The sequence below is a fragment of the Pterocles gutturalis genome, unplaced genomic scaffold (assembly GCF_000699245.1).
Source record: "Pterocles gutturalis isolate BGI_N339 unplaced genomic scaffold, ASM69924v1 scaffold4083, whole genome shotgun sequence".
NCBI classification, from domain to species: domain Eukaryota; kingdom Metazoa; phylum Chordata; class Aves; order Pterocliformes; family Pteroclidae; genus Pterocles; species Pterocles gutturalis.
In genome coordinates, this window is record NW_010117790.1 from 90,733 (window position 1) to 99,393 (window position 8,661).

Here is an 8,661-nt window from a genome sequence, read left to right on the forward strand (position 1 = left end):
CCTCTTTCTTTCTGCAATGTCCATTAGGGAGGATTATTTTGAGAAATAATCTCCCCATCTGTTGTCTCTTTTAAACAGTGTTAAGTAGTACATTTCCTCCCTGGAAAAGCTGTCCACATATTCCATTACCACTGGGCAGCAGCAACCTGGAATGAACACCTGGGAAATGCAACTGAGTGGAGCCATCTCAAAGAACAATCTCAAAGTAAGAATGGTCTTACCTTCAGAAAGAAAATTATAAAAACAAAGAGTGCATCTATTAATGCACTGTAATCTGTGGCTTAAATCCCTTCATATCTCAACAATTCACTCTGCCTGCAAGAAATGCCACTTTTTGTTCTCCTCTCTGGTGAAGCCTTAGCGGAGAGGAGTGGGAGCTGGCAGCACAGGGGCACAGCAGTGCTCCTTCTCAGCCTTCAGGGAGAAAATTGTCCAAGAAGTTCTGGGCTAGCTGCATTTTTCCCCGCCTGGGTACTTCAAAGCCAAATTCTGGGCAGTAGGGTGAATTTATCTAATTCTAGAGCAGAAAGAAAGAAATTTCACATGTAAAAAACTATTTCAGGGCCAGTGGGATAACAAGCTTTAAAACAAGTTAAGATTTTTGAATTCTTTATTTCCCGTATTTCCACTGAGGTCCATGAAATTTCAGTTTTGAATCTAAACTTGTCAGCTTTGCCACACCTCTCTGGTTTTTTTCTAGAATCTGTTTCACAGACCCTGATGAATACCACAGAAATAAGTAACTGTTTAGCTGGTGGCTATGCAAACATGCTACCTCAGAGGCATAAAAAGTTGTTTCTGTTATTGCTCAGTATTGCTCTGAAACTAGACAAAACTTAGTTAGAAAGCATCTCTGAAAAAAAACCCAACCAATTTCATTTCCTTTTGAATTCTAGTTTAAATGACGGTGCAGGTGCCTACTGCTAAACATCCAGATATAAAACCAGCAAGTTAGCCCTTATTCCTGGATTCACTCTGACTTCACTGCCGTTGATATCATCTGACAAAGATGAAAGTCTACAGCCCATTAGTTTTTTGGCTTGTTCTTTGGGAAAAGTATGAAAAATTAAATCAATATTTGCTGAATGAAGAAGATCAAAAGTTTCAGGAAAATATATCTTGGCTTACAGCTTCTGAGACACTATTCTAAAGAAAGAGGAGTGTGTAACATTTAACCAAGAATTAAAAAGAACTTGAAAGCCTCTTTCTAATGGATTCTTGCAGTATCAATTCACTAGTGGATTCGCTACTGTGTCAGACAACAGTACACTTCATTTTCAAGGGGATAACTTTTCGGATTCTCTCATTTTAATCTCTACCTGGTTTTATGTGTCAGTAAACACAGGGATATTCACAATTAAGCTTCCTCATACTAGTTGGTTTAATTCAATTTTCTTGTTTTGCTTTTTTTTTTTTTTTGTTAATTAATATACACAGTAATATTCATTTCAGTCTAAGCCCCTAGAATAATAGCACACACATCTTCAGGCCTTCAGATTTCAAACTGGGAAATGCTGCCTAATCATGATTATCACATAATCAATTTTAACAATAGCACAATTATTTAATAATTACCATTGCTAATAATAATCAGTATCCTAACCTGAGTAGACATTATAGTGTTTTGTATGTTCAAATGTCTTTGAACTTACCTTTTTTCCCAGTTATTTTTGCTTTAATGTACAGTTTAATTTACTGAAGTTCTAATAGGATTGTGTTGAAACATGAACTCATCAGTTGTAACAGTCCCTCTGATAATAAAGCCTTTCCCATAAGACAACTGGGAAACTAAACCAGCTTCCTTTGAAAATAAAGGCAGTTTACAGATTATTATTTTTTCTTACCACGAGAAGGTGCACAAAGCACCTAGCATACAAAGCAGGCACAAATAAATTGAAAAAATAAAATATATCTCTAGGAAGCTGCCAGTGATGGTATTTTACAATTAATTAGGTTATTATAAGTGTTTAATGTAAAATAAATATTAATTATCACTAATTAGCAATTTTACATTTTAAATTTTGTTGTTAATGAAATTCCATGATCAAGAAGACTGGACACATCACCAAGTTTGTGGATGACACCAAACTGGGGCGTGCTGTCAGTGTGCTTGAGGGCAGGGCTGCCATTCAGAGAGGCTTCAATGGGCTGAAGGAATGGGCCAACAGGAACGACCTGAAATTCAGCAAGAACAAAGTACCGCACACAGGATGGACTGATCCTCCACCAAGATGAGGGCTGGGGACTGGCTGGCAGGGAAGCAGGAAGAAAGGGAGTGCTGTGTCCTGGCAGTGATGTAAGGAGGGCATCATCCACCTTTACGTGGCCCCCATCAGACCACATCTTGAGTGTGGTGTCCTTTTTTGGGGCCCCAAGACAAGAAAGTTATTGACAAACTTGAGTGAGTCGCCAGAGGGCCACGGAAGTGGCTGCACGTGGAGCAGCTCCTCAGGACCCCCAGGAAGGTGGCCCAGAGGCAGCATCAGAAAAAAGCATCATTAATCAAACCAGGGTAAAAAATCATTCACTACAAGCAAAAGTAAGGGTTGGAATAAATCGCCCAGAGAGGCTGTGAAATCTCTATCCTTGAAGCTTTTCTAGACCTGCCCAAAGTCTGGTTTAAATGGAGTCAGTGCTGACACTGCTTTTGAGGAGGATGAGAGACCTCATGCAATCCCTTCCTGCCTGGCATCTGATTCTATGAGAACGTCCCAACAATGTACCCAGGGCTCAGGTTTCAGCCTGACGATAAGTGACATTTTTCTATGACAGGTTTTTAGAGAGATTTTGTGTTCTCAGTCCTAATTCTGAGAGCTTTATAGTGCTGAAAAGTCAAATACTGAATTCCTACAATTTCTGCACTCCCTGTCACTGTATGGCCTCAGAGCAGCTCCTGAAGCCTCATTTCATCTGAGAAAATAAACCACAGCAGCCAGTTAAGGACAAGGGTGTGAGTATAAGCCTTCACAGTAGGGAAAATATTTCTTTCACGATACACTTGACTTACTGAGTGGCATATATGAATGACATAGAACTACATCACTTAATTTTCCCTTGAAGAGTCACTGTGCAAAATATAGGAAGTTTATATTTTAGGTCATTAGGATTCTTGAAAACACAGAGAAACGCTGAAACAGAAATATGTTAACACAGGTAAAAGTTAGGATCTAGTCTGCAACAGAGATCATCACACAATTTACATTTCAGTGGAGTAGGGACGATTCAGATCTTTTCTTTTGTTGTAATTATACGGTCCATGTAATTTATAGGTGCAAAAGAGGACACCATAAGAGGATGATGCTACTCTAATGCTCACAAAACAAACGCACAAAAACCACAAGCAGACAAACAAACAGGAAAGAGGAATAAAAGCGTTTCAGGTCTCTTGCAGTCCCAGGCATTTGGAGAGATTTTCAATGCAGTTACTGCTCTGAGTACGTTGTAAATAATAGAAGATCAAATAACATGAAAAGTAATAAAGTTCACATTTTTCTTTGGCATATTTTCCTGGAAGTCATTACCTAGCAGCGGACTTTCACGTCAGAAAACTGAACTGGAGAGACAGAGATGAAAAGAGGCTACAAGCTTTATGTAACATCCTTGGAAATAACTTTTTTTTGTTGTTCATTTTCTTTTGATCTTGTAAGCAATACTCCTAATTTCCCATTACTTTTTCTCCATTTGCTTTTTAACTCATATGCATGATTTCTCATTACCTTTAATATTTGTGGTTTTCCTCATTATTTGTTTCTCATCTAAATCATGAAAAATGCATGCCTCTATTTTTGTGGTATCAACTGTTTCCATTGCCCTTTAACATGGTGTGGTTTAATGCACTCAGGTAGAAGCAAACACCATACAGCCGCTTGCTCACTGTGGACAGGGGAGAGAATTAAAGTGGTAAAGGGAAAACAGACTCATGGGTTGAAATAAGAACAATTTAATAACTAAGTTACAATCAAATTGAAAATAAAAATTATAATGACAAGGAGACCACCCTTTAACTTTTTTGTTTAAAAGCTTAATCAAACAATTCTCTGTTTAATTTCAGCCCATTATTTAACTTATACATAGCACTTATTTATCAGTCATAGAAAGCAACATTGAAGGGGCCTCATATATATATTTGACCCCAGCAAACTGTCCAGTGTTCTGGGATTCCTACAAGAGGAAATTTTTTCTGAGTTATCCAAAGACAATTAATCTTAGAAGCCATTATAAATCTCTGTCTTCCTACAAAACAGAAATACCAGCTATTCCCTTCATCATTCCACCAGTATATATGTAAAAATTTGGCATAATTTCTCTCAGATTAAACTGCACTTACCCCATTTTTTCACTTTTCCTTTGAAAATATTTTTTCAAGACTTCTGGACATTCTTGCTGAATGTTCTGAAATTCATCATGTTTTTTCAAATTCACTTCTATTCTTTTAAGGTCTCTCTCTATTCCCTAGCATGCCCAACCTCCTCCTGCCTCTGGCTTGCCATCCCTACTGAATATAGTAAGGATATTATTCATACTATCATCCAGATCATTAATTAATATATTTAGTAATAAAAAGTCCATAATAAACACATGATGAATTCTACTCAGCACCCACCTGCATTTTAAAAGCAAACCCTTGAACAAATTTCTAGAACTAGATCACTATCCCTAGTTTGCGCATGAGAATACAGTAATCACAATATCCAAAGTCAAAATGTGTACTCCTTGCCCGCTAGCACACATGGACTGTTACCAGCTATCCCTTCCAATGGGTATTTGCATCCACTGTACAGAATGTGATCCTTCAAAAGCCTGAGAGTTTGTTTACGGAGATCAAAAGAGCTTACCCTGAACAGAAAACATAGGCGTACTATGAGACTTCTTCCTCAGCATTAAATAAAGGCAAAAACATGAAGAAAAAATAAGCCAACTTTATAACTCAAACATAGACATGAAAAACAGAAGTTGAATACTGTATTGATAACTATATAAACTGTCATGTATCCTTACTCTTGCATAATTAATATAACACTATAGGACATATTTTTTTCTGGTTATTCTTCTTCCTTAAAAGGAGAGAAAGAACTGCTGCTTTTCTGCAGGAAAAAACATTCTTTCTGTCTTACTACTTCCACTGGTGCTTTGGAGGAAGACACCAAAAACCATTTGTAATGATTATACAGGATGGACATAACATTCTTTTGGCAAGGCTGCCTGCAAGACTGTCACGACGTAGGCTGCACAGACCTCAGTACTCTGGACCTGTTCCCTCTCCACTCAACCTGCACAAAAACCTATTTGTGCCCAAATAGGTTCTTACACAAATGGCAGGAAATCCTTCCTCACATTTACTTGGGGAGGAGATACTGCCTTGCTGATGGAAATAGGCTTTGAATATTGCAGTCAGAGGAAATAACGATACATCAAAATAGATCTTAAGGTTACGTAAACCATCTAAATGAAATACCGAATCTGGCATGGAAATATAGAGCTTTTTGCTCTGTGTTAGTGAACACAAAGTAAAATGTCAAACGTGCATTGTATGTCAAATCAGGTTTTCTGGGCAGAAGAGATGACAACCACAGAAAAAGTCAATGGGGCTGGGTCTGACAGAAAGAGTGGCATGCTCTGAATGCTTGCTGTAAGACAGACATTGGAAACTGGTGTATTAAAATACTCACTGATGAACAAAGTCAGGTTTTGTATTGCTAAGTCTCACCTTTTTCCTTTTAGATCTCACTTCCCTGGTATGAGAGAAAATCAGAAACAGCAAAAATATCTTTACTGCGAAAATGTGATTGCAATTGTGGAAACTGACATTCTGAGGCTGAACTCTTTTCTGTCAAGTAGTGGCCTTTTTGAGAATCTCCTCCCTCAACCTGCTAGTTATGCTTCTTTTGATGCAGCCCGTTGGCTTTTCTCAATTTCGTTCCCTCATTCCTTCATGTAAAGATTCCGGCATCATCCCAAAGGTGACCACAGCATTGCCTCTCTGCTAACCCTCGCTCTGCTCTCAGGAGTGCCAGGAGGACAGCTCCAGCATTCTCCTTTCCCCTTCAGTTCAGCGCTTGCCTACAAGGAAGCAGACTGCCATCCTGGGATGGTTTCAAAAGCCATTGGTCTTAAACTTAGAGATTTAGCAGAATGTATGGGGAGAAAGCTGTAGTTTGGACACGGGGTTTTGACCTAAGCTCTTCATGCAGTATAAACACACTCAAAATACTGTGCACAAGAAACTCTGCTAAAGGCTGATATATATGATTTATATCGATATATGGCTCCTGAAAATCCTGCTTTTTTGAAACTCTTGTGGAGCAGAGACTTCTCGTAGGCATAAATAAAACTGTTCAGAAAACAACCGTTATTGTGCTCCTTGGAAAGGATCTTAGTCTGGTGATTTCAGAGACTTCAGTGTAATGGACCTGTGTCCTCTCGGTTATATTGCAGGATAAGAAAGCTTTCTCAGGGCAGTGGCAGGGAGGTGGGGAATGCAGTTTGCTGAAAGAGTTTTATGGGAAGAGAATCTTACATGTTTACAGTACAAAATCAGATTTGTTAACTCTGTTGCTGGCAGGAGTTTGTAAATCTAAGTACAGTAAGAAAGCTCGTAGCCAAAACCTTGTTTTCTTTAGTGTTTTAGCACAAGATCAAAGCAGATAAACAAACACAGTACTTTGGGTTTGTGTTGTGGCTGTATTTAGGCTACCAGCATTTTTTCTTCTAAGTCAAATACTCAGAAAGTGATTGCTTGGAGTAGAAACCTGATGAAACATTTTAAATAAAAATCTCTCTGAAGAAATGTTCACTTTGCATAAAAACCTGAAATACCACTGTATACATATTTTAGGAAAGAATTCCCTTTTTTTTATTGCTAAGCTCTAAAATAATTCTTTAAAAAAAATTTCCCAAGCAGCACAAGATTTTGGCTTATTTTAAAAATGCAGCAGGTTGAATCCTCTAAGAAGTTGGCTTCAGCTTGATGACTTTCTTGAAAGAATTATTATTTTTGACCTTTTTAATCTTGTTTTTTCTTTTATTCTGGCAGCTCAAGTAAATCATCTTAATTCTAATAAATAGTATTGAAACAATGCTTAAGTGATACTTTTTCATTTAAATTATAAAACTCCATCTAAAGTCCTACTTTGCCAATCTAGAATATCCATATTCTACATTATAATATGCAATTTGTGTGACTCCTTCATCCAATATTTACCAAAGAAAAAAAGCAGTGAGATTCAATATTAGTGACTATTTTTAGTTATATAACAAATATAACTAGATTTAAGTCACATTTGCCAAAACAGACAGATCCGTACTGGGATACATGATGCACTATATTTTTGAGTTCATCTATTTACTACTGATGCGAATGTATAAATGTGTGCAGTTGCAATGGTGTTCAGTTGGACACAATTAACGAAACTCTTTGAAAGGCCCAGATTTCCTGTCCATTCAGAATCAATAATCATCTCTAAGCGGTGATTTTAGTCTAGCACTAAAGAGTGTACTTTCTATTCAGTCCACCTCCATACCACTCCTTCACAAAATATCCCTATTTCGTGCACATGAATTAAAAAAGAACCAGAAGTCTGTGTCTTCTAAAAGAAATGTCCACCCACAGCCTCTTGACTTGGCAGTAAGCAGTCAGGCTGGCACCTCCTGCTCTAGGACAGAACTGTCTTTATCAGTGAAACAATAATCTAAGACACTAATAAGAAAACACACACCCCCTCCCATACACAATCACAAACACGTATGTACATTAATAAATGTACAAAAATATGAGCTACCTTTCTTCTAGGAGTTTTGCAAGTTTTGGTTTTAGTAATTTCCATTTTATAATATACATTTATACCCCTATTGACGAGTAGGAAATATATTAGAAGATAGGCCACAGGAAAAGTGAGAGACTGTATCAAATCCTAAAATTCCATCTAAGAAATGTTCTATATTGGATGCTATTTTCCTCAGGAATTCAGTATTAATATATATCCCCAGGGCCAGAATATGCTAGGAGAATCTTGGAAGAAACCAAAATGTTATCAATGTTACTGCTACTATTATAAAATATATATTTATATATAGCTTTAGACGAGCTGTTTTTTAAAATATGTGGACTCATGCACAAAAGGCTTTTTTAATAACTGGGATATTTTATTTCTGGATAAAAATAATTTGAAACATGTAATGTATTTTTCTAAGCATCAAAACATTACTTGATATGTAATTAACAGTCTCCTAAATCATCACGAGACAATTTAGCTACCTAGATGTTCCCTCTTTTGCCATCCTCAACTTGACCCATAAAAACCAGTTACCTCTTACCCAAATCTTACGCCATTTGAGAGACAGTGAAATTAGCTTTTTATTTTTGTGTCTAATGCAACACAAGAATTACAAGCTGAAACTGGAAGAAAGAACTTCCAGATACGAATAAGTGATAAAAGAAGAAAAAAAGTATTATTTTTTGTGGATAGCTTGGAAATATATTGACATTGACAGTGTCTTTTTAAAAAAAAAATTCTTTCTTTTATAAATTTTTGCATTTGTTTTTTCATACGTATCTTTTCTCTTCTTCATTAATGTATGATGTAATATTTGATACGCAGGAAAACTACATTTAGAGTTAGGAAGAGACGTGTTCTTTGGGCTTAAAGATACAGACATGTAGGG